At 43.4% G+C, this 16,181-nt stretch overlaps 1 long non-coding RNA gene across 1 annotated transcript in view; it reads left to right on the forward strand.

The window, feature by feature from the left end:
• Positions 1-16,181, forward strand: part of LOC144771891 (uncharacterized) — a 92,459-nt gene that overhangs the window by 55,417 nt on the left and 20,861 nt on the right. The window contains exon 2 of the long non-coding RNA XR_013599538.1: positions 3,514-3,594. This is a non-coding gene — a long non-coding RNA (uncharacterized LOC144771891). The remainder of the gene's footprint in view (positions 1-3,513; positions 3,595-16,181) is intronic.

Raw genomic sequence — 16,181 nt, forward strand, 5'->3', positions numbered from 1 at the left:
TTATATTGTAGGGGTGGGGGCTACCTAGTGAAATTCAAGTCATTTTGACCCCCGGGGGGGCCATATGGGGACAGTAGCCCCCAATCTGCTCCCTGGAGGGGCAGAAAGCCTATTAGAAATCAGGGATTGTTTTTATTGATGTAGGGGTGGGGGCTGCCCAAGATGGGCAGGCAAATTCCCCCATCTCCCCAAAAAATACAGCAGTCGTTCTGCTGCCCCCAGGGGTAGATGGGGTAATAGCCCCTGATCTGCCCCCCGAGGGGGACAGAAAGCCCACTAGGCACCAGGGATTATTTTTATATTGTAGGGGTGGTGGCTGCCTAGAATGGGCATAATAATGCCCCCACCCCAAAAACAAATACCACAGTCTTTCTGCCCCTCCCCGGAGGCATGTTGGGGCAATAGCCCCTTATCTGCCCCCCGGGGAGGGGGCAGAAAGACCTCTAGGCCTCAGGATTTTGTTTTTTTTATTCAGGGTTGAGGTCAGCCCAGAATGGGCATGCCGATGCCCACACCTCCCCCCAAAAACGCCACAGTCTTTCTGCCCCCCGAGGGGTGGCAAGGGGCAGTGATTACACTGGCTTTTTTTATGCGTGAGGGCTGCCCAGAATAGGCATACCAATGACCCCACCCCCCAAAAACATAGCCACAATCTTTCTACCCCCTTGGGGGCATATTGGGGCAACCCCCCCATTCCATCCCAGGGCAGCAGAAAGCCCACTAGGCACAGCCTTCTTTTTAGCAATGTGCCTACATGTGGATTTTGGGCCCTAGCACAGCCGGCACATAGAGAAACCTAGCAAACCTGTACACTTTTGTAAACTAGACACCAAGAGGTATTCGGGATAGGGTGACTTGTGTGCCTCTCAAAAGGTTCTGTTACCCAGAATCCCTTTCAAACCTCAAACTTAGGGGCCGATTATGATGGCGGACGGACCTGAGTCCGCCCGCCACCATAGAGTAGGAGGGAACCTCCGCATGGCCTGCGGAGTTCCCTCCTGTGCAATTAGGATGTGACCGCCACCCTGGCGGTCACATCCTCTATTTTTACCATTACGGCGGTTGCGGCTTTAGGCTGCATCCGCCGCAATGGTAAAAATGCATACATTGCATTTGTATGCAGAAAGCGGCAGGCACCGTACCCCCATGTGCACCCCCCACCCTTCACCCAGGGGGCCCGCAACGAGCCCCCGCAGTGAAGTTACAAATGCTTTTCCACGGCGGAAAACCCGCCGCGGAAAAGCATTTTTTACAGCCCATCCTAATATTAGAGCTTTTCCGCCGCGGTTGTAAGCCAACCGCGGCGGAAAAGCTGCGGACGGAAACCAGGACCCACCAGCCATCCTAATGTGGCGGTGGGTCTTTGGTGGGTCCACTGCGGTTTTTCCGCATCCTCCGGGCCGGCTGTGGCTTCCGCCGGCCTGGAGGATGCGGTAAAACCGCAATCCTAATAGGCCCCTTAGTGTTAAAAAAATAAAAATCCTCAAATTTCTGTGAGGGAAAGTTCTGGGATCTGCGTGGATCCACAAAAATCCCCCCACCCTGCATTCCCCAAAGTCTTCCGAGAAAAATGATGCCTCACTAGTGTAGATTGGCCTAGTGCCCACGACAGGAAATGGCCCAAAACACTACATGGACACACCACATTTTCACTGTGAAAACGGACCCTTTTTTTGCAAAGTGCCTAGCTGTAGATTTTGAACTGCCGACACCTAGGAAAACATAGCAAACCTATACATTTTTGAAAACTAGACACCCAGGGGAACCCAGGATAGGGTGACTTGTCTGGCTCTCATCAGGTTCTGTTACCAAGAATCCCTGGCAAACCTCAAACTTTGTAAACAAAAACACATCTTCCTTAAATTTCTGTGGTGGAAAGTTCTTGAATCTGCGTGGATCCACAAAATTCCAAATATATATATATATATATATATATATATATATTTATTTATATATATATATGTTCCCAAATTTGTTCTGCAATGAGAACGCACACCACAGCAGCCAGGTAACAACCTGTTATTCGCTCATGAAGGTCACAGGACACCCCAATTATTTCAATCCTTCTGCCGACGCGTTTCGAAGCTTCGTGCTTCTTTTTCATAGGCAAGTGCAAATGCAGCCTTTCATGGCATCCACAGCTTCCCCTCGTGTGTTCAATTAATTTAAGGGCTTCCGGTGTGCCCATCCCATCAGATTTGTTACACTTTGCACACTGGGAGTTGTAGTCCGTTTTTAAAGCCGATTTTCCCCTCATTAGGTTCTGCATTTCACCATAGTACAGGACCAGTCATTTCAATTAAAACCCTCTGTTCCCTCTCCCGACAGATAGCACACATTTTCTATACCTTTCCCTCTCTCTTACGGTTATGCGTGCTTTATTTCTTCGCTTGGAATTACGGTACAGAAGTATTGCTGCACTGCAGACCACAGGGTAAATCTGTCAAATGAAAGTTGCTGCTGGTGTTAAAGGGAAGCAACCAAAATCGCACAAATCATATCTGACCTCGAGTAAAATGACATTAACTTCATCTGTGCCGCATTTATACAATAAGAAGCACAGAAAATACTTGTTTTTGCTTTTTTTAAGTATAAAAAGTGAAATTATGTTTGCGGCACAACCAGTAAGTAACAACAATATGAAGAAAAACCGTTTGCTTTTTTTTTATTAGGTTTTCATGCACCACGATTTATTTCTTAATATATCTACAGCTCGTTAAACATGAATTATAAGCTATTCCTGTGTTATATTTTCACAATTTACTTTCTCCATTATTTCCCGGGGCATAAAAACTTTCTGAAGCTGCGAAGAGCGCTAAAAGCGTTTGCCCCATTCTTTCTGTTTCACTCATCCAGAAAATATCACTAAAACAGATGTTTTTCTGCATAATACATTTTCTGTAATAATGCCATGGGCTGTGTTGTACTGCACTTTGATCATCATTTTAGCATCTATGTTCCTCTGTTGCTCAACTTGTTACTTTGAAGTAGAGTGTTTCATTCCGCCCCTGGAATGGACAGAATGTTGGTCACTCTCGTTATTCCTTAACGCGGTTTTCCGGACAAATTCTGCAACCATTGCGTGGTGGAAATTTTCTCCGCAAGACTGCAGTAAATGCGAGCTGGAGAGTGTAACCAAGATTTGGCATCCCCAAGCACAATCTATTGATGTGGGTGGATGCGGTCAGAGGGCTGCGGCTAAAGTACACTTGCCCCCGCTCAAGGTGATTTTCCACTCGAGTGGCAGCAGAGTCAACTTGAATGGCCGCCTACACTTGTGCAACGTATAGTGTAGTTTGCGCTGATTTATTTCAGTGCTGCTCGCACTACAGGTGCTGAATAGCAGCATTGCCAGAACTCCACAGAACCTCATGGAGCTTTTATGTAACTCCATCACGCCCACCTCTAGTTTGAAGAACACTGTGAAAACCCTATTTGCTCAGTGACATTGTACCTTTATGTGCACTTGTTTGCACTCTATGGATTAAGTGTTTCCTCTTCTTACATACACAGATAACAGGAGCCAGCTTCGTTTCCTGAATGTGGTGAGGATGGTTAGCCTTGGAGCCTGCAACTCGTATTTCAACAAGAAGAGTAAGCCTAAATATTTAAATACATGTTTAACTCAGCATTGTGCGTAATGCAAACCAAGAGCACATCAGAAAGAGCTATTCCGTTTGAACAATAAATCATGTTCATGGTGCTTTATAGTAATTGTATGTGGTAATGTATTTACTTCTTTCAAACAGAGGGAGAAAGGGACAAAATAGAGCATTTGCAATGCAATTGGTCTCGCCTTTGGGACCTTATATGTATTTAGCTATGCAGCACATTAGCCTGTGTGCTGAAACATCTACTGTTCTTTAATACGGAGGGAAAGTAAGCACCAAACTAGGTGACACGCAAGGTATGGAAACACATGGAGAGAAATATTGCCTTTCAGCGGGAAATGGTATAGTCCAAAGCTCTGTTTTTAATATAAAAGCAGGGCCTTCGGTGGTCATATCACTGAAAATACAAGATTTGAAAAACATATTATTGTCTACGGGTGCACGTGGAAGACAATTTCTACGGACTGGAATCTAGAGAATGCTAAAGTGATTCTGGTATTTTACTGTCCTCTGCTGGTCGTTTTCTATCAAGAAAGTTAAGTAGAGGCAGTTGCCAGAAAAACAAAAAAAATAAAGTCCCTCAGCAGAAAGCAATTCTGGTGTTTCTTGGTCGTTTTCTATCAAGACAGTTGGAAGCAGTTGAACAGAAAAAAATCAGTGGCAGATAATATAGCCTACGTCATTCCTTTACTTTATGTTTCCCTTTTACTATTTATACTTTTATTTTGAATGATTTTGATTCTCTGTTAATATATTTCTTTTAATTTGCAACTGTCTTTTGCGGTATTAGCTTTCGATCTGAAAAGCAAATTAAGTCTACACGTAAACTACACATTTTCTCTGCTAATCACAGAATTAAAGGCAAAAAAAGTCCCCAAGTAAGGAATATGCTTGGCGGGTACCTGTCTACAAGTCAGTGTAGCCACTTGTTTTTCCTTTGTCAAAATGTCACCCCCAGTAGTATGTAGGACAGGGGAAGGAAGGTTGGAAATTATTAGTCTTTCAGGTTCGAAATACTTGTTTTTGTAACTGAATTGTTTTTTTGTTGGAGTTTTAAAAATAGCAAACTACGGGGTATTGGAACGTCAAAGTAGTAGTGGACACCAGCCTCTAGGCTTGTGTTTTTAACACCTTTTCTTGGATCAACTTAGAACAACATGCAAAGATTGAACAATGTGAGGTCACAAATATATAATCATGGATTGACCTTAAGAGCGTAAAGCGGAGTCACCGTAATGCTCCTAAAAAAGTGTGTTTGTCCACCTTGATTGATGTACATTATTTTAAAAAAGCTAAACACATTTTAGAAATTGAAATGTGGCATGTTGACTTGGAGCTGGCACCTTGCCACAGATAGAAGTCGTACATCTAAGAATAGTTCGTAGTCTATTACTCAGTAGCTAAACAGTTAAAACACACTTCTGTCTGTGAATTAAACAATTCAAACGAAAATCAGTAAAGTGACATTTCCTGCTCTGTGGAGGAAACGCTGCACAGAGAAGACCATGAAATCATTTTATTCACCATAGAGATAGTGTGGTGGAGGAAATGTTACCAGTGGACTCTCCATCACATTAAGGCATTTCTCCACAAATCAGAAGAGTTTAACCGACCACCCGACTCCTCAGTAAGGGCCCAAACCGTCCTAGCACGAAATGATGCCTGTGAATCTGTTGAGAATCTACCAAATGCAGACTTGAATGAAGCCGCTGATGCATTCTCTAGGAGCTTTTGATAGAAAAAGAAGCCAGACTAGTCACATGTATGCATGTATATGTGCATTTATAGGTCACATTTTGTTTATGGCTAACCTAATCAAAAGGCAGAGGAAAACTGTACAGGGTCAAAGGCAAAGACACAGTCTACTGCATGTGATTGGAAGGGGAGCTGTTTTCTAACAGCAAAAGGGAACTGTTACTGCATCATGCTCAAGAGTCCTTTAAAGATGTGCCTCGTCAACTCTTTTCTAAATTGGAGTAGGGATGGTGCAGTCCTGATGGATACGAGGATATCATTCTAGATCCTCAGTGCATAAATGCACAAATGTTATATACCTAGTCCTACAGAGCCCTGCCGTGGCAAAACAATACTTGTCGTAGGATGGTATATGAAGGATGGGTGAAAATGTACAGGACCCATGTACAATACATGTGGCCTTAGACAGCAAGCGTGTGCCCCACTGTTTAGATACTGGTACTGAAGCCGGCCATTTCAAAATATGTTGAAGTTGCATAGGTCACTAAACCAGTCTATGTGCAATAAAAGCATCCACGAGCTGTTACTACAAGCACTGTGAAATCTAAAATCACAATCTGACGAGATTGAGCATATTACCCCAGCTGGTCCACCCTATGAACACAAAACATGCTTATATCAGTACTGAAACTACAGGCGATACCTAATGTTAAATTGCAAACCCTCCTTTCCTGGTCCAGTTGTGTAAGAGGCCTGCACACCCTATCTACACAAAGTGGCTGAGGACTCCAGTCTCATAAAAAAGTGAAATTTTGGTCTGGTGACCATAGAGCCTCAACAGATAAGGTGTGGGTGTGGACTGGAAGGTGCAGGGTGTGTCCTGGTTAGATCTTGGTGCCTTTGCGGTCTGTTAGTTGTGGCCCAGGTGGGTCACTAGAAGTGGTGGAGCAGTGCCACGCAGGATGGTCATAGACATATCAGGATTCACACAGCCTGAAAAATGTCACTCGCTCATCAGACCCCCAAAGCCAAAACATTGAAGTCAGTCAGCTGGAGAGACAAGATCGACCAGGGAGTCCTCATCAGCAAACATCTATCCTTTGTATACTCTAGCGTCCCACTGACAAATATTAATTGCAATACAAATACCATTAGGACTAAACGTTTTTTTAAATGTAATGTTTGTGTGTGGTGATCATAGCGGTGCAATTTAGTGACAATTTAGTACCATCCTCCCCTCTCCTCTTCTTGGCACATGCACTCTTTTTCAAACTCCTAGTGAAAGGTCCTGCTTCCCACAGATTGCCCCCGGGTGCCACTTAGATCAAGGAACCTTGGGAATTCCGTGCATGGAATAGAGAAGAAGAGTGCTGATTCAGGTTTGCCAGATCAATTTTTCTAGGTTAAATTGGTAGGTTTGATTTTAGACACCGATTAGTGAGCACTAAATCCTGAACTTCACAGCACGCCCACTGGTAGCAAGGCCAAGGCCACACCACTAATTTCTGCGGGCACTCAAAGCAAGCGTGCCAAGCCATGATTTGAAACTTAGTTAATAGTTGAAACGTTTGCAACACAATGCCATCTTATGTTCTGTCACACACACACACACACACACACACACACAAACTTTGCACTATGGAAATGTAATCACATATCTTAGGGTCACACTATATATTTACTACGAAAAAAAATGGCTTTTATAATAAACCTCCCTCACAAAACGCATGCACAAGACACGCCAGCAATGTATTTATTTTATACTTGTTTATTGATTTCCACCTTGCTTGTACTGTAACTTTGTGTGCTTACAGCTTATCCTCCCAAGTGTGAGAATCCCTGGAGGCCGGCTAAGCACTGTGGCTTAATATTGGAGGCTCGCAGTAATAATATCTCTCTGAATAATTCATTAAATGAAAATTAAAGTTATTGAAAAGACAAACCAGAAGCAATAACATTGACAACAAGTTTAATATATATTACATAAAAAATGGAAGTAACAAAGTTACTTAAAAAATAATAATTATTGCTGAATTGTAAATAAATATGTTTTAATTAATTTTGTTTTTTAAGTTGGGTTATTCGTATACTCGTCATATTTTCTTTATTTCCCCGAATTAAAGCATATTGAGGTAGTAGTGGAAAAACCCTTCATACCATGCCACCATGAATTTATGGTAGAATAATGTGCCCTTCCCCCATTCTTTTTCTTTGACCTCCTTAATCCTTTTAAAGCTGGCTGCCATTTTTAGGTTGAGGCTTACTGACAGTGCAGCTGTCTGGTTTGGTAAAGATATCTTGAGGACATTCGGAAAGCTTCCCTGGGATTCATTCCGCCCATTGCTTTCCATTGGCTTTGTGGTTTGTAACTCAGATTTGATTGCTTTCTATTTGCTGGCTTTGTTATAGGCTGTCCAGCTTGAATTCTTCCCTTTCATGGTGCATAGCCTGTTTACAAGGAGCCCTTGCATTCCTCAACCATTTCTCCTTTCTGTAAAAAGGGCCTTAAATTGTGTGACATTTGCTGTGCATTAAGAGACATAGGTCAAATGTCTGAGGGAGTTTGATGTTAACTTTTCTTTCTCTGACTTCAAAATGAGGGAATTTATGACACAATCATGCTGAGTACTGGGGGTGTGCTGGAGGAAGGTTGTACAATGTTATTTTTTCTAGCACACAATACAATTTAAATGTCTGTAAATGAACTGTGCAGATACTTCAGAAAATATTAGAATTAAGAAAGCACAAGCACAGCACATTTTTGGGTAATTGTGAAGTGCAGAGGAAATAAATATTGTAATTAGATCAAAACAAATCAATACACTGGGTGATGACGTTCACAGATTATCGTTTGTGCGCTGTATAGTTTTGCCAGTAAAGCTGTATGTTTGTGCAAATGAAATTGTAATTTCAATTGAAAATGTGTTGTCTGTGATTGCAGTGTGCCCCCACACCAAGCATACTCCACTTTACTCTGCACTACTCCACGCCACTGCACTCTACTATGCACCATTCCACTCTGCGTCACTGCACTTTACTCTGCGTCAATCCACTCTGCACCATGGCTCTCTATGCATCTCTATTCTACACCACTCTACTTTATTTAAATGCACTACTCTGCAGCACTGCAATCTCGCCACTGCACTCTACACCACTCCAGTCTAGGCCACTCCGCTCTACTCCACCCAACTCCACTCTACTCTACGCTACTCTACTCTGCAATACTGCACTCTATGCCACTACACTCTACGCCATTGCACACCACTCTTTACCATTCTACTCCATGGCAATGCATAATAAGGCACACTAATCTTCACTGCACCATATTCCTCCATGCCATTGCACTCTATGCCTCTTCATGCCACTCTAAGCCACCCCACTCTACCCTACACCACTCCATTCTACACCACTTCACTGTACTCTGAAAGAATCTACTGTACACCACTGCACTCTACACCATTGCAGTCTATGCTGCACCACCCTACTCCATGCCACTGTACTCTGCACCAGTCCATACCACTGCACTCTACTCCACTCTACTCTAAACACTGTGCTGTGTGCCACTGCATTTTATTACAATCCACTCTACACCACTTTACCCAAAATAAATGCCCCCTATGCCACTTCGCACTATGTCAATCTACTCTGCACCACTGCACTCTACACCACTATACTCTATTCCACTCTACTCTACACCATTGCACTCTACATCACTGCACTCTACACCACTCCATTTTAGTCTGCACCACTGTACTCTACACACTGCTCTTTATTCCACTATACTCAACTCTGTGACACTCTACTCGACACCAATGCATTCTACGCCAACGCACTCTATGCCACTCTGCTCTACAGCATTCCACTCCATGCCACTCTTCTCTGCAACACTGCACTCTATGCCACTGAACTCTACACCACTCCTTTATGCACCACTTCACTCTACTCTGCACCACTCTATTTAATGCCACTCTAATATAATACATATTAAACATATAAAAAGAACACATATTAAATATTAATTACATAAAAGAAATATTATATAAAATAAAATAATAAATACATTTAAAAAAAAATTCTTTTAAACTAGAAAATATTTACAAACAAAAATTATTTAAAACATACATTTATTAATTGTATTCCCCACCCTATAACACCACACTAATAACAAAACATTTCAACATTTTTAATTAAACTTATTTACATAATAATATAATTAATAATCAATTAAAAATAATGTTAATAATAAAAAAAAAATAACTACCCAAACATTAACACTATAATATCCACAACACACACCTAAATAAAACTATAAAACAATTAAACACGATTAAAACTTATTTTACAATTTAAAACTATTACTAGTAACAACTAATAAATAAATAATTTAATTTAATTTAATATCCACTCTTTAACCCTTTCATTCAGGATGTTCGACACTTGATAATATCGCTTGATTGGCCCTATTAGTAAAAAAGGCAAGCATGTGGAAGATTACGTTATACGCCTGTTTTGTGGACTATTCCACAGCTTTTGATAAAGATAACTGGCAAAGGCTGTGGAGTAAATTAACAGCATGGGAGGTTGATCTGAACCTTCTGGTTTTTTATTATCGGCCTGCATTCAGGAACATGGATTAGGGTGAAATTGGCTCGTGATAATACATTGTCACCAAAAATGGAAACCACAAATGGTCTTAAGCAGGCTGTGTCCTTGCACCATTGTTATTTTCCTTGTATATTGCAGATATAGATTTGATGCTAAGTTCAGATATGGGCTTGGCACCTAAACCAGGAGGCAAAAAGATACCATATCTAGCATATGCGGATGATATAGTAATCTTGTCCCTAACTCCAAAAGGACTCCAGTATCAACTGAATCAATTAGACACATATAATACAGTGAATGGTTTGATAGCTAACTTGTCAAAAACAAAAATTGTGACGTTTGGACAGTCTATACAATCTAAAAAGGGGACCTTAGGAGAACATTTAATTGAAGTATTGGAAAAATATAATTTTCTTGACATTACCTTTGACAAAAAGTTATCATGGTTAAACCATAAGGTTAGTAAGACTGCTAATTCAGCAGCTATTACTAAATCAATCTTGAGATTCATGAAAATGTTTTGAGGAAATGCCATTATTTCATCACTTAAAATACTACAAATGAAAATGATTCCGTATTTACTATATGCATCTCCAGTTATGGACAAGAAAGTCATCCTTGAACTTGAGAAATGTTTTATGAAATGTGTACGCACCATACTACACATCTCCGCACTGTACGATAAGAATGGAATTTGGTCTAAAATCTCTGGAACAGAGGCTTAAGAGAAGTTGTGTTACCTATATTATCGATTGTGCTAAAGGCAGATTCATGCACACTGAAACATCTAATATTTGAAGAACTCCGGAGCAAAAAAGTCAGAGATTTGCAACTACATAGTATAATGATGGAAATAGGATCTTATGACCTGCCTGATATACAGGAGATGGGGTGAATGACTAGGGACGTGCGGAAAAATCTAATACGTAATACAATAATGACAAAGCAGTTGAATTTAGATCTCCTACAAGCTTGGAAATATAAACATACAGATTTAGTAATTGATACTCATACCTTACAGGCTCAAGAATACTTGGGATGGAATTTGTCCAGTTACACAAAACGGAAATACTTAAGGTTTAGACAATTCTATATTCCGATTGGGTAGTTTGAAGGGTCTTGGAACCAGGCATTTAAAGGTATACAAGTATGTCGGCTTTGTGGAATTGGAAAAGAAACTCTTGAACATTTAGGGGCCCATTAGGATGGCGGCGGATTGCCCCACCAGGCTGTCGGTAGCCACCACCGGCCTGGCGGGGGCAATCCGCCCGCCATCCTCACCTAAATGACCCCCCGCCATATTAGTATGGCGGGAGGGACCGCGGCAGCTTTTCCGCCCAGTCGCCTTGCAAAAAGGTCTAATATGGTGGTAGTGTCTAATAGACACCGCCAGCCATATTAGCATGGGCTTTTTTAGATGCCTTTCCGTGACGGCGATGCCGCCACGGAAAGGCATGTGGTCTTCACTTTGGGGGCCCCCTGCGGGCCCCCAGAGTGAAGGAGAGGTGTGGGGTGCACACGGGGTGTACCTGTGGTACCCCCCTGCATTTGCATAAACAAAGCAGCAGGGACCGCGTGGTGCCTGCCGCTTTGTTTATGCAAATGCATATGTGCATTTTTAGCATTGTGGCGGGCGGTGCTGAGAGCACCGCCCGCCACAATGCTTAAAATGCAGGATGCGCCCGCCATAGTGGCGGGTGCATCCTTATACCCCCCACGGGACCCCTGCCCTTATGGCGGGCGGTCCCAATAACCGATAGGATGGCGGACGGACTAAGTCCGCCCGCCATCCTAATGACCCCATTAATATGCATTTGCCTGAAGTTGTTGCCATACGGAGGATATATTTATGCCCCTTGTTTAATAATGCTAAACTAAGAACAACTACAGAGACTGTTCGCTATTGTTTCAGGCTCAGAGAGGACAGTGCAATTATAAGGACGGTTCAGTTTTTAGAACATGCCTATAAAATATTAATTGCTTAGACTGCTTTTAATATATATACATACATATATATATATATAAACACAATCTCAGCATTCTCTCACCAGGAGCCCTTATACAGGATACCAGCGGCGCAGAAGAAGAGAGAAAGACCCAGGGTGCAGGTGAGCAGTAGTTTTATTCAATAGCGTGGAAGGCCCACCTCAGCATAACGTTTCGGCCTTCACATAGGCCTTGGTCACATGACGCAAAGGGGAGGGAGGGCAAAATTTAAAGTGCAAATGCAAAGTTAATTAAACCGTGATTGGTTGCATAAATCACATGTTCCTGCAGTAAGTTCATAAACATGAAGGACATACTGGAAGGCTACTCAAATTACGGGATAATCCTCGTTCAGCCACTGTACATGGGCAAAAGCAATAAAGTGTAAACAGTTGTATCCAAATATGGGGTTTAAGAACACATAATAGGCATATTTACAAGATAAAATATCCATTTAAAAAATATACGCACTATATAATGTTGTCTATGATTAAATATAAGGTAACAATTCACCAATATAAAACCAGGATAAGACCGTACAAAAGTTAAAATAAATTTAGACTTCTGATAAGGAAAACACTAATATCCATATATAACTATTGCACATTTTGTAATGATTGGTATACACTACTGTGACTATACCATGGAGGAGATAATATCTGTCTAAATACATTATCGCAGCCTCCAATGTTATTGTAAAGACGGTAATGTCATCAATTTACCAGCCTACAGGGGAACATTGAATATATTGCAACCAAAGTGATAGTGCATAGTGCATAGTGATAAACATACAATACATTAGTTTTCTTTACTCTTAATTTTTTTCTCTTATTACATAGCCTAATCCTAGGCTATAAAGTTTGACTGCTGCGTCCACATTGCTCATCAAACATAGGGCCTATGGTGTTAAGCACTGATTGCTAGTGTGAGAGGTTTGCGTGAGAGTCCTGAGGCGGAAGCCGGGACCGTGGATGGTGACATCGCGATTGCTGCCTTGTTTACCATATTCTGTTCGTGCATGTTATTTTTTAATACTTGCTGCTAATTTTAAAGACTTGCTGCTAATTTTAATGACTTGCTGCTAACTTTAAATACTTGATGCCAATTTGCACTTTAAGCTCATTTGCACATTACTGGAGACAGCTCTCCCCGTGGGTCCCGCCATATTGGGTGAGGAGCCGGCCGAGAAGTCTAGTGCTCCGCCCCTCCCGCCCTTTCTTCCATAAAATGGCTCCCCTAACTAGGAAGCGCAGCGGGTGCGCCGGTGGCGCGCCGAAGGCTCGCCAAAAGCGAGCCCGTCTGCGCCCGTCTGCGCCCGTATGCGCCGGACCCGCGCCCAGGGCCAGACCCCCTGTTCCTTCACATACTAATCCAACCCCAAGATATATCTATGACAGGGAGGCTCTCTGTGCCTTAAAAAGCAACACCTCAGCAGTGGGATGCATAGTCATGGAAGCGGGGGCCAACGCTCGAAACAACCCACCCCAATGCGCCAACTGCCGACAGGCCCTGCCCAAACTGCTCTGGCAACCTATTGCTCCCCAAAGGGACCACAAGGATGAACCTTCGAGGAAGGATCATCCCGCTGTCAATTGCCTTCTTCTCAATGCGAGGTCATTGGTCAAACACAGCACTGAGGTAGCGGAGCTGATTCTGGACTCAGGTGTAAAGATAGCATTTATCACTGAGTCCTGGACTGATGCGGCTTCAGGTCCTGACATTATTAAGGCCACCCCGCCGGACTACGTGTGCCACACTCAAATTCGGGACAAGAGGAAAGGGGGTGGCTTAGCCATCATTTATCATAAAGCTATTAAAGGGTCCTTTCAACCCGGACCCACAGGCCTCGAGGAGTCACTTCTTTTTAACTTTACCCTTTCCGATCATCAATCCCTTAGTGGCTGTCTTGTATACAGACCCCCAGGTTCTAAAGCCCCATTTGTATTAGCCCTGAGTAAGGTACTCGAAGCAGTAGCCTCTGCCCAAGCTTTCACTCTGCTGGGCGATTTTAATTTTCATCTAGAATGTGATGCAGACACAGACACCCGTGATCTGATCAACTTATTGCAGGGGGTGGATTTGACACAATGGGTGTGCGGTCCGACACACAAGGCAGGACACACCCTGGACGGGATTTTTTCTAATCATCCCAGCCTGAAGGTATCTTCGGTACTGCCGGTCCCCTGGTCTGATCACTCAGCAGTCCATTTTAAGGTTTTCTAATCACCCCCATGAAACCACCCAGTACTAGAAACGCCCCCAGACAGGTCAGAAAATGGAACACCATTAATGGTGAAACGCTAGATGACACATTAAAAAACTCCCTGAGACCCCTCTCTGACAATGTGGAGGAAGCAGCCGCGGCCTATACAAACTGGTTAGAACGTGCCTGCCTACTTCTGGCTCCCCCCAAAATTACTTACTCCACACGGGCAAATCCTACCGCCCCTTGGTTTTCTGAACAAATCAGGGACCATAAAACACGGTGTAAAAAACTTGGGAGAATTTGGCGGACAAACTACAGTGAGACAGATAAAAAAATTCTCAATACAGAGCAAAGAGCCTACAAAGAAAGAATTTTACAGGCAAAAAGGGCCTTCCTCACGAAACGGATTAAAGAAGCCAGCAACACCCCCAAGGAATTATTCCAAACTGTTTCATCCCTGGCAACCCCTAAATCCATAGAAATTCCCCCCAGTCTTCCACTCTGTGAGAATCTCGCCACCTTCTTCCGGGAAAAAGTAGAAAATATCTTTTTTTCCCTAGACAGTCTAGTCAGGACCCCTCCACCTAGGGATGGTCCGGAATCAGACAGTAATCAGGAAAAACTCCTACATTTCCAGCCCATCAGTGTAAAGGAAGTAGTGAGCCGTCTATTGAAGATAAAATCTGGCTCCCCACACGACCCATGCCCAACTGCAATAGCCAAATTAGCTCCTGCCATCATTGCACCGGACTCACTCCCCTTCTCAACCAGATGTTGGATAAAGGGGAATACCCCGCAAGATGGAAACGAGCCTCCATCCTGCCCCTTCTAAAAAAAAACAACCTGGACATCACCGAGATGAACAACTACCGGCCGAATGCACGATTACCCCTCCCTGCCAAAATTATGGAAGGCAACTTAAATGCGCAACTAAGTGCCTTTTTGAAGACAGGAAAACACCTTGATTCTTCTCAACACGGTTTTCGTGCGGAACACAGCACGGAATCCGCCCTGATCAAATCCGTGGAAGACATCAGAAGAGTGATGGACGCAGGAGGCAGAGCCGCCCTGATCCTGTTGGACCTTTCCGCGGCCTTCAACACGGTCCATCACAAGTTGTTGGTGGACCAGTTGAGGGCCAGTGGAATTCAAGGAAAGGCATTGAAGATCCTACAGGCCTTTCTCTCCAACAGAACTCAGTCAGTGGCCCTGGGAGACTTTGAATCGCATCCGTTTGTGCTCCCCTGTGGAGTTCCCCAGGGGTCCTCACTTAGTCCCACCCTTTTTAATGTTTATGTAGCTACCCTAGCCCCGGTGATTCGATCATTTGGTTTTCACCTCACAGCATACGCAGATGACACACAGATAGTGGTGTCACTGCTACCCGGCAACACAGATAGTACAGCAGACAGGTTTAGAGGATGCATGCGTGAGGTGGGCTGCTGGATGGCTCAAAACTGTCTTAAACTTAACTCCACAAAGACAGAAGTGTTGCTCTTTGGTTCTAGGGACAATTTTTGGTCCCCTAGATCGTGGCCGGATGAAATGGGACCCCTCCCCTCCCCAGTGGCAAAAGTTAAAAATCTTGGTATACTGGTGGACGACTCTTTGTCCTTTAAGCCTCAGATCAATGCACTGTCTTCCTCTATGCACTACATCCTCAAAACAATCAGGAAAGTTCTTCCTTATCTGGAGAGGGAGCATAGGAAAACTGTCGTTACTGGTCTAGTCCTCTCACGTTTGGACTATTGTAACAGCCTGATGTTGAACGCCCAGCAGGGCGTACTTAACAAACTCCAGCTACTGCAAAACGCAGCCGCCCGCCTGATCACCGACACTCTGAAATTTGCCTCGGTAGCTCAGGACTTGGTGAACCTCCACTGGTTGCCAGTCCGCAAAAGAATTGTTTTCAAAGCACTCTGCATGGTCTTCAAGGCCCTGCATGATATGGGTCCTAGGTGCATGAAACTGCTCTTCCACTGGCATAAACCAGCTAGAATCCTGAGATCTGGGGAACTGGCACTGGTAACAGTCCCCAGAGTTAAGAAAGCATGGTGGGAAGGCAGGAGTTTTTCCCT

The sequence above is a fragment of the Lissotriton helveticus genome, chromosome 1_1, assembly GCF_964261635.1.
Source record: "Lissotriton helveticus chromosome 1_1, aLisHel1.1, whole genome shotgun sequence".
NCBI lineage: Eukaryota > Metazoa > Chordata > Amphibia > Caudata > Salamandridae > Lissotriton > Lissotriton helveticus.